Source organism: Adiantum capillus-veneris, chromosome 14, assembly GCF_014529385.1.
Source record: "Adiantum capillus-veneris isolate H3 chromosome 14, ASM1452938v2, whole genome shotgun sequence".
In the NCBI taxonomy this organism is placed as follows: Eukaryota; Viridiplantae; Streptophyta; class Polypodiopsida; order Polypodiales; family Pteridaceae; genus Adiantum; species Adiantum capillus-veneris.
The window spans coordinates 41,861,902-41,870,902 of NC_140944.1; the positions used below are offsets into that span (position 1 = coordinate 41,861,902).

At 42.7% G+C, this 9,001-nt stretch overlaps 1 pseudogene across 1 annotated transcript; it reads left to right on the top strand.

Moving 5' to 3' along the window:
* Positions 1 to 5,148: 5,148 nt before the first annotated feature.
* LOC147442266 (F-box protein SKIP2 pseudogene) lies at positions 5,149 to 7,917 on the top strand (annotated as a pseudogene). The gene is made up of 2 exons (XR_015190189.1): positions 5,149 to 5,167; positions 5,240 to 7,917. The product of XR_015190189.1 is annotated as an F-box protein SKIP2 pseudogene (transcript).
* Positions 7,918 to 9,001: the final 1,084 nt, after the last annotated feature.

Consider the following 9,001-nt stretch of genomic DNA (forward strand, 5'->3'; position numbering starts at 1 on the left):
TTGCCCTATATCGAATGTGAAAAAAAAAAAGTTGTTAGTAACTACAATCGCCCCAGTTGGGTGCCTTCATATAACCATTAACACATAATGACAACAACACTCTTTTAATCAAAAAAGCCTTAAAAGTTCTGTATAGCCCAAATATGTGCATCTTTCATGAAACGAACGGCAGTGTACTCATAATATTACCAACCATCCAACGAGCAGGTGCAGATCATATGTTGTCAATCAAAAAACCGAGCTAGTTCCGATAGGGTACCAACCTGAGAAGCACCCCCATGTTCCACCAACTCCATAGCCACATAGTATGCAGTCGGGTAGAGAAAGCCCTCAAAAACCTCTCTCTCACAAACACAGACGATACACACAAGACAAGGCTAAGTGAGGGGCATAGAGCATCCCTCACCTCATTTAAATAGTGAAGCACCCCCGATAGATGCACTCAGTAGCGCTAGAAAGAAGATCCATTCCACATTTGTTCATCAACAAGTCATAATCCCGAGGCTTATGATCATGCGGCAGTTGCCATGGTAACTTCAGCGGAGAGAGATGGAGCCCTATACCTAGTCGGTGCGCATTCATAGCAGAGAGAGAGAGCTTCTTGAGAGTGAGATAGGGAGTGGGGCATGAAGTGTCCACACACGGCAGTAGGTAATAATATGTCACATAAATGAGCCAGGTGCCCTATTTGGGGGAACAATTTTATTCGTAGATTTTACTAGAGGAGGCTAAGCGCCTAGTGAAGGACCCCATCACATGGGGATTTAGTAGATAACGTAGGTTACCCAGATGTATAAGTCACTATAGGGGTTTAGATTTTGTAAAGTGTTCGCCCATTATCTAAGTGTCAAAGTATGCAAGAGTGGTAAATATGGCAGGCGCCCTATGGGGGGAATTTCACCTTTATTTTTATAAGCAGGGTGTGCCACTCCATGTGAAGTGCCATGTCCCACGTATGTTTAAAGCATATAGAGTTTATACTCAGCTCGTATTTTAAGAATTCAAATTACTATCAGCACTTAAGTGTGTGTGTGTGTGTGTGTGTGTAACAAAAGGCAACACATTTTTGCAGATGGAATGCACAATCTACATTAGGACTTCCTAGAAACTCTTCTTTTTCCAATTTGTTTTGCAATGATTTTGTGGAAAGCAAGGAGAAACGTTAAGATACTCCCCTTGCCTTTAATTGCAAAATATAGCTTCCATCTATTGTGTCCCCACTTAAGAAATTTTCATAAGAATACGCCATGCGCCCCTTTGAGGGTAGGTAAAAACCCACACTTAGTTTTTACCAGAAGAGGTTAAGCTCTCTAGTGAAGGGATTTATCGCATGAACATTAAGTGGATGCCCTAAGGGGAGAACTTTGATTTTAGTCAGAAGGGGTCCTGGATTGCTATGTATACATAGTATTTGCCCATCTTTTTTTGGTGTGTGTGTGTGTGTGTGTGTGTGTGTGTGTGTGTGTGTGTGTGTGTGAGAGAGAGAGAGAGAGAGAGAGAGAGAGAGAGAGAGAGAGAGCTAAGGGCAAAGAAACCATAGAAACCTAATACTCATACTTACAAATGAAAGAGCAGGTAGATACACTATTTTAAGAGAGTATGCCCTTGCCATATGGTGCATTGGCAATGGGGCCCATCAACAGCGGGTCACGGGGTAGTGTTAGTATGACATGGTGCATGGTGATCTCCATAACTAGAATAATGCAATTTTTATGGTGGTGGTTAATCGTGATGGCTTTTGCATATTGCTAGCATTGAGTTAGAGAAATGGATGTGATTGCCACGGTGCAAAGATGGTGCTCATGTGCTAGATGCCATGGATACTAATCTAGTATCCCTATTTCTCATGAATGCAATAATGCTATTGTGGTACAAACATCCTATACCTTGTGTTGGCTTCATGAATGTAGAGCACAATTTTTCCATCATGTGTGGTCTAATATGCCGTAATTGCTCGCTCATTCGTGGTATGTAAGTGCGAACCAAACGTGTCAAAGTCAGGCTTCTACAAGAGTTCCTATGACCTCCTTTTACAAGAATGGAGCAACCAAGTGAGCTTAGATTAGTGCTACACCGCTAGAAGGTAGAGGTAGCACATGGCACACAACAATGGTGATGGCAGTAATGCAAGAGGCATAGTAAGAGTGACGATGTCACTCGGGTTTTGTTTTTTTTGGGGGATGAGAGGGAAGTGGATTTTTTAAAGGTTACCATATGGTGGCACAAAAGTGTACAATAGAGGGGTTTTGTAAAAGGAATAAATTTCAAACGAAGAAATTGTATATGTGGGTAAATAAGGGAATTTTGATGCTCTCCCTATTCCTACTATTGAATCGCCAAAGGGGGAGGGGGACTTCTATCCTTCTGAGAGAAAGCCAATGTCATGATGGGACACATGCATCCCCTCTTTTAGTGAAAGGAGTGTGAGTGCAGATATGTGTGTGCGATGAGTAAAGAGTACCATACTTAGGATCTTTGAGAACCACAAGATTACCCTTCTTTCATCCGAGGTCTATCTCCCAAGATTGTAGTGTATCCAAAATCATCTACCCTTCTTGCCGATATCAAGCTCTTTGCTAGCTTGGGTACATTTTTGACATCGTGTAGTATAAACTATGTGCCATTATTCCACATCAACTTGATGTCTCGAACACCAACTATATCAAGTGCATAAGAGTCTCGAAGCTTCACTATGCCTTGAGTCTTTGCATAACTAGAGAACCAATCTCTATGTGGTGTAACATGGAAGGTTGCACTAGAATCAATGACCCAATCCTACATGAAAGTGGCATCCTGTGCGACAAGAGAATCCATGCTAAGATTTGTTGTGAATATAAAAATATGTGAAACATTGGTCTTGAGAGACTCAACCACATTATTCTCCTCAAGCTTAGCTTTGTCTGTTGTGTCATTGTCAGACTTCTTTTAGTTTTGAGACTTCTTTTTGTCTGTGTGCCATGATTTACAATCCTTCACATGTTCTTTTTTATGGCAATAATAGCATTGTACATTGTGCATGGAATCACGAGATTTCCTACAAGAGTTTTTACGACCCTTAGACTTGGCACGATTGCAAGTGAGACATCATTGTTTCTGTGCGATAGTACATGAATCACTACTTTTGGTAGACTGAATGGATTTCCTGTGAATCTCTTCAGCGATAGGACTATCGACTACATCATTGTAGACCAAGACTCGGTGCGGAGCTACTTACAATTGTGCAAAAAGTGTCCCAGGAGGCAGGTAGAGGGCATAACAAGAAGATAAACAACACTTCTTTATCAAAATCGAGTTTGTGTGACATCAATTAATGGAAGACTACATTGAACTCATTTAAGTATCCAAAACTATGTTGACTTCTTTCATACAAAGCCCAAATAGCTTTTTCATCAAGTAGACTTTATTGCTTGCACTTTTGCTACTACACCTATAATGCTTTAGAAGTAGCTTCACCAACGATAGTGAAATACAATGACTTTGCACGATATCTATAGATAGTGAATCTAGCTTTGGCATCAAGCACTTTCTATTGTGCATTCGTGTAGACAATGTCCTCTTAGCACTCAAACAGTGGCTCCAACTAACCGTTTTGGATCAAGACATATGGAATCTGCTCTTTCCATACAAAAAAGTACATGCCATTGAACTTCTTGATGTTATAGATGTCTTTCTTAGAAGAAGAAGCCATAACTACAAGAGGTAACCACTATGTTGAGAATACCAAATTTATGATGAGAATCTTTGGAAAATTTTGACAAAGCTTTCCTTGTAACTGGAGCAAAATATTAACTAAAAATGAAAGAAAATGATCTCAAAATCAAAGACTAACATATAAAGAGTGTCAGATGCATAGCTTCTATATGTCCTGTGAATCTCTTCCTCTTACCCATCTCATTTGTTCGGTTCCTTGAATTGATCCAAACATATCATCGACACAACATCAGAAGCACCTAAGAAGTGCTATTGCATGTACTTGTAAGGATATCCTCCTTTGGTATATATATATTTATCCCTAACCTTTTGCAACTAAACCAATCCAAGTAATTGCAACTGGATCAACAACTTTTTGTTGATCCCAAGCATATAAAATGTCCGTTTCTCTGGAAATACTAGTGATCATTGAAATCAATACAAATTCCCAAGGTTCTTTAACAGGATTTGAAGAGTTATTAACACATACAAGGGAAGACTCGAAGGAGTTTATCATGTTGTCCCTTAGATCAGTAGCAAAAGCTTGCTTTGCAACATGCATGATAGCCTAATTTGATTTGGATTTCTCCCCAAGGAAAAAATAAAAAGCTAACTAACCTTAAAAAGGGGGGGGGGGGGGGGGGGGGCTTTTGGATTACCCTTCCTTCTAAAGATGGGGTAGGTGCAAAACTTTAAGAAACCATTTTGATCTATTTGCACAAATGACCTATATAGAAAATTTGCAACTAGTTGCTCTTTGAGATCCTCAATCTTCTTCAACGAACTATCCATAGAATCCTCCTCATTGAGATGACTACTTTCCTATGCACATAAGCAACATGAGCTTGCTTCACTTCAAATTGGTGAAACTTTGCAAGTGTATCCTAGGCATCCTTTGTGGTTTGACATGAGAAGATAATGGTAGAGTAGGTAGGAATCTATGAGTTTGCACATCTCAACCATCACATCTAACTTGCTAATTGATAGGTGGTGATACTTGTGCTCTTTTTTCAATTCCAAGAAAACTAGAGCTTACAATGTCCTCTTACTTACGCATAAATTGCAAGTCCTGTGTCAAAACTACTTTTCCAACCCATGGACCGCATGACCAACCCGGAACATGTTTTGAGCTACTAATTTGTGAGTCACCAGGTTAGGCTTCAGCTAGATTCTACGCAATCTAAACTTCTATCCGTGGGTCTTTGCCCACATATTGTGGGCACATATGTTGATTGCAAAGAGAGAGAAGAAAGGTCAAGCAGTCTGTACGCTGCCTAAGGCAGTCTATCATGCCATAAGTGGAAGGCCAACGTCGACCACTGATTATGAGATCCTTTTACATTAAGGGGTGTTATTACTTCCCCCCACACTTCTAAAGTTCCAAGTGGCTTTTGACTACTTCTTGCATGAGTTGGCGAACTTTGCAAAGAAGCAGCCAGCTATGCATCTGACAAAAGAACCGAACAAAATGAGATGGGTAAGAGGAAGAGAGAGAAGTTAAGGTTTGAGAGAGAGCCAAGAGAACCATTTATGAGAGAGAATGATGCAGGCGACGCAGGAGTACAAAGGGGCATGGCAGTGCTTTGGCGAGGGCGCACTCAAGATGGACCCGGCCCCAAAGTCACCCACATGTATCCCTCATCATTGATCACCCAAAGCGCGCAGGCTTTGAACCCGTGAGTGAGAATCTCGAGGCCTTCCTGCTCTATATTGAGTGTGTAGAGAAAGAGAAAGAGAGAGAGAGAGAGAGAGAGAGTGCGCTCGCGCTTTGTAGGGTTGTGTGCGTTCGTGTTCTCTTTGTGTCTGATTGGGGAAAAAGGCCCCAAGGGTTATGTCACCATTTGTTTGCGAGCTCCTGGTTATGGGTATTTGTGTATGTGTGGCTGCAAGCCTTGAACAAAAATGGATCCATTCGTGAGCGTGCACGTGTGTGTAGAGGAAGAGAGTCGAGACCCTCTCTCGTGGCTTATTCCTCAGATCTGTCATCTACCAGAGCGCTTCTTTATGAAGGGATTGGAATGTCTGTGTCTTTCTGCATAGCCTCCCTGCCTTTTGCTTGAGTTTTTTTCTGGAGGAGTGAGTGCTTATACCGTGTTCTTTCACTTCTGCAATTGTAAGTACTAATCTGTAGGTATTTGCGCTTTTGTGCATGCTATGGTCTCCTGGGTGCGATAGGGCATTTCATTCTGGTGTCATTGATCAATCTTCTACAGTGTATGCTTGTTTGTTTCCGTGTGTTTGTGTGCATGTGCCTCACACCCTCTCTCCAGATCTGGCGGTTGTTGTGGGCTGTAAGTTTTGCCCATGGGGCAAGGTGCATCAAGCGTGTCTTGTGCATCTGCACGTGACATCAAAGGCGAAGAAGAAGAGGAGGAGGATGCACAGGAAGAGGCTATGATGCAGGTCCAAATGCAATTGCAAAGGCATCACACAGATGAGGACTACACCGTGTACCTTCCAGATGAATGTTTGGCCTCGGTGTTTCAAAAGATGGGAACAATGGATCGCAACCAGTCATCCTTAGTCTGCAAACGGTGGCACCATGTTGAAGCGCAAGGCCGCCAACGCCTCTCTCTACAGGCACATGCAGAAATCATTTCATATTTGCCGTCAATTTTCATGCGCTTTGACCACATTACCAAGCTTGCTCTTCGTGGTGATCGCAAAACGACCAGTATCAATGACAAGGCCCTCTTCCTGGTTGGTCGGCATTGCACCCATCTCCGCAAGCTGAAAATCAAGGGATGTAGGCAACTCACAGATGATGGAATAGACCTATTTGCACGGGTTGTTAGCTCTACTCTTCGTAAGCTCTCGTGTGGCACATGCTCTTTTGGTGCTCGAGGTGTCAATGCAATTGTTCATCATTGCACTCTTTTGGAAGAGCTTACAGTTAAGAGGCTTCGAGGGCTTGTCGAAGGGCCTGCTGAGTATATTGGTCCTGGGTGTGGCAGTATTCGTCGCTTATGTCTGAAAGAGCTTTTTAACGCGCAGCTTTTTGGCCCTCTGATAGCAGGGTCGAAGAACCTTCACTCACTTATGGTATGCCGCAACTCAGGGAATTGGGACAGCTTGCTAAGTATTATATCAGAGCAGGTATCAAGCCTGGTTGAGCTCCACATGGAAAGGCTGCACTTAAGCGACAGGGGTTTGCAAGCAGTGTCGCGTTGGCAACAACTTGAGGTTCTCTACGTTGTTAAAACAACTGAATGCACAAACCTTGGCCTTTCAGCAATAGCCGAGGGGTGCAAGCGGCTTCGAAAATTGCATGTAGATGGATCAAAGTCTAATCGCATTGGAGATGATGGGCTGATTGCGCTTGCTTCAAAGTGTCGGGAATTGCAAGAGGTGGTTCTCATTGGCATAAATGTGACAGCAGCCAGTTTGGACTTGATGGCATCCAATTGCTCTAGTTTGGAAAGGCTTGCTTTGTGCAACAGTGAGACTGTCGGGGATATCGAACTTTCTTGCATCACTTCAAAGTGTCACTCTCTGAAGAGGCTATGTCTGAAGGGATGCTCAATTTCTGACCAGGGAATGAGAGGGCTAGCAGCAGGGTGCCCCAGATTGATAAAGGTGAAGATAAAGAAGTGTAGGGGTGTTACATGGGAAAGTGCTTATTGGCTTCAGGTGCACAGACCTCGTCTTGAGGTTTCTTTAGATTGCGAAGCCCCGGAGGCACAAATGACAGAGGCCCCAAGGGTTGTAGAGGAGATTGCCGAAGCTGAGCCGGATGTGATGGCACCATTACCTCGCCCACGGTCTCCTCTAGCGAAGGTCAAGCTTGCTTTGGTCGCAAGCAGCAGCTTTGTTGCTTGCAGTCTTCTGCGATGGTCGTCTTCAAGAGGGAAATGAGGTTGTAGATCAATGTGGTACCGTCACAAAAAGTTTTGGTTGACCGCCCTTTCAGTTGTAGAAAGGTTTTGAGGAGGTTTTCTTTTGTTAATCACCATGTTGTACAGTGGGTGAACAATTCCACATTCACTTGAAGTTTTTTTTACAAAGAAGTGACACATGCATTGGGTTGCAAGCACTGGCTTGTTACGCTCAAGTCTTTTCTGATGATCTTTTGCGAGATATGAGGCAACTGTTGTGGCAACTGTAGCATTTTGCCATGTCAACTGACCATGAGCAGTGTGTTTATTGTCTTCCAGATTTAGGTTTCTTAATATGGAGGCATTTGTGTGGAAGTGTTACGAACAATCGTAGCTTGAAGATTTTACGTTTGTTATGGTGTCTTAACTTAAAAATTCTTCATTATTGTCGCTACTGGGGTTGTAGTTGTAATAAAAGACCTTGCCAGGTTGCGAGCAGCCTTTTGGCCTAACTTCCGGTTGAATATAATGATGTCTAATTGATCCACTTTCACAGTTGAGCAGCGAAGATGCTTTTATGACAGATTTTTGGTGCAATTATTCAAGCCTTCATTCTGTTTCTTATTTGACTTTTTTGATCACCTTGGTATATCTGCAGTCCCCTTAGAAGTCGGAAAGGGTGCTGGCATGGTTTGTAGTTGAGTTCTTTCAAAAGCTTGTTGTGGTCAATGTCCGCCAATGCTTTGGCTCTTGAAAGATGACGACAGGTAACATTCAGAAGAAATGGTGAGCGTTTACATGTGCAATCCTGATATTGCCTACGGAACACGAGTTCACTATTGAGATGGTGCCTCTCCTAAGCTATAGTGGGACCATTATACCTGTGAGCTCAATGGATTTAATTTAGATCTCAAACACTCAGCTGCAGACCGACCTTCGTGGAGCTTTCGCTCTCTGCAAGAGCCAGCGTCTCCTCAAGGGCCTTGTGCAGTAAACCTCTCAGAGTTGATCTACAAATAAATAGGTCTAGTGAAGCTTTCTTAGAGGGGTAGCTTAGTGTGAGCACAGCAATGAACTGCAAGTCATTCAGACAGGATTATAAGGCACACCTGGAATTAACCGTGGAATGTCTGTATCCTTCAGTGTGTTAAGACAATGACTTTTGTTTACATCAGTGAATGGAACTACTGTAAGGTTGCAAAGTTTGCTTCAATTTCTGGTCACAAAGCTGCAAATGGAGTCAGGGTGAGCCTTGAGGCTATTGTGGGGTTGGGTTGCTTGCAACTCTTTCTCTAACCAGAGGTGTGAAGAAGAGGCTTCCAACTCTCCCATGTTTTAGATCAAAATTAAGGACAGTTTTGTGTTAGGTAATAATGAAATTTTACTGCTGCTATTAAGGTAAGCCCAGTATCTAGCTAAGGTTTTGCAATTTTAGCCCATCAAAAATACACTTAAGGCCAGTGTGTTGCAGAACACTGTCATGCACCCTCCACCAC